Consider the following 2073-nt stretch of genomic DNA (forward strand, 5'->3'; position numbering starts at 1 on the left):
AGTTGTTTCTGGAAGTATTTGTATGGAGTGTAGCCATGAATGGAAGTGAAACACGGACGATATTTAGTTTGGACAAGAAGAGAATAGAAGCTTTCGAAATGTGGTGCTACAGAAGAATGCTGAAGATTAGATGGGTAGATCACATAACTAATGAGGAGGTATTGAATAGAATTGGAGAAAGGGGAGTTACTAGCACAACTTGACTAGAAGAAGGGATCGGTTGGTAGGACATGTTCTGAGGCATCAAGGGATCACCAATTTAGTATTGGAGGGCAGCGTGGAGGGTAAAAATCGTAGAGGGAGACCAAGAGATGAATACACTAAGCAGGTTCAGAAGGATGTAGGCTGCAGTACATACTGTGAGATGAAGCAGCTTGCACAGCATAGAGTAGCATGGACAGCTGCATAAAACCAGTCTCAGGACTGAAGACCACAACAACAACAACATTGTTAAGCATCCTCGATTTCAGCTGACATGTTTTATTTTCTTTATTCTCAGTTTACACCTTACACAAGGTGGGCCGCTCTTCGGCCACAGGTAGTGTAAAGAGAAAACAATGGAGACACAGAATTAACATAACATGACAGTGGACAAAAAACAGTAGACACAGTAATCCAAAAACACAAAGCTGTTCACATGCGAAGAAAAACAAAAAAACCGTCAGCACTGTACACGAACACTGATGATGGAGATGACACACGTGAACTATGGATCGTGGGCAGCGAAAATCACTGAAACACGAATACGACGGCACACACGCAAAACCGATGGCAATGATGTCCGGCGCACTAATGTTCACGTGACGTGTGCGAGTCCGGGGACCTGCCAAAAGGGTAAAAAGGTGGGGGAGGAGGGAGAGGGGAGTGTGGAGATGCCAGTGGCAGAGGAGATGGGGGGGAGGGAAGAAGGTATGGGGAGTAGGGGAAGCCCGGGGGTGGGGGGAGGAAGGAAGGAGGGATAGAAGGGAGAGGGGATGCCCTAAGGAAAAAACACAGGAAGTGGAAGAGGAGGATCAAAGTTGATAGGAGGGGTAGATGGAGGGGGTGAGGGCATCATCAGCGAGGGCGAGCTGGTGGAAGCCACCTTGGGAGAGGGTATGGAGAGTGGAGAGATGGAGAGCAGGCAGGCCATGGGAATACAGGCGTGGCAGTGGATGGGGGTAGGGGAGGATGGGAGAGACAAGTGGGTGAGGGGGATCAAGTTTACGGGAGGTGTAGAGGATCTGTATCTGTTCGAGGAAAAGGAGGAGGTGTGGGAACGGAATAAGATTGTACAGGATCCATGTGGGGGAGGGGAGATGGATGCAATAGATGAGGCAGAGAGCATAGAATTCTAGGATTTGAAGGGATTTGTAAAAGGTAGGAGGGGCGGAGATCCAGGCAGGGTGGGTGTAGCAGAGGATAGGGCGGATGAGGGATTTATATGTGTGGAGGATGGTGGAGGGGTCCAGAACCCATGTGCAGCCAGAAAGGAGCTTGAGGAGACGGAGTCTGGAGTGTGCCTTGGATTGTATTATCCGTAGATGGGGGGTCCAGGAGAGGCGACGGTCAAGAGTGACGCCAAGGCATTTAAGGGTGGGGGCGAGGGCGATAGGACGGCTATAAATGGTGACATAGAAGTCGAGGAGACTGAAGGAAGGGGTGGTTTTGCCTACAATGATCGCCTGGGTCTTAGAAGGATTGACCTTGAGCAAGCACTTGTTGCACCAAGGGGTGAACCGGTCAAGATGGGATTGGAGAAGTTGTTGGGAGCGTTGCAGGTTGGGGGTGAGAGCAAGGAAGGCGGTGTCATCGGCGTACTGGAGAAGGTGGATGGGGAGTGAAGTTGGCGGCATGTCCGCCTTATTCCAAAGGTATAGAAGAGGGGAGAGGACGGAACCTTGGTGCACACCGGCGGAGGGGTAGAAGCTGTAGGAATCCGTGTTATGGATGGTCAGCTGACATGCCACAGCTGACTAGGTCACGGTAGGGTCTGCCGGGTAGAATCCGAGTACAACGCGCTCTGTAGCCACTGATGTGTTCCAGAAGTGCAGCAGCTGGGGTGACGTGGAGCGCTGCGCTGTACTTCACTGC

Source organism: Schistocerca piceifrons, chromosome 7 (assembly GCF_021461385.2).
Source record: "Schistocerca piceifrons isolate TAMUIC-IGC-003096 chromosome 7, iqSchPice1.1, whole genome shotgun sequence".
NCBI classification, from domain to species: domain Eukaryota; kingdom Metazoa; phylum Arthropoda; class Insecta; order Orthoptera; family Acrididae; genus Schistocerca; species Schistocerca piceifrons.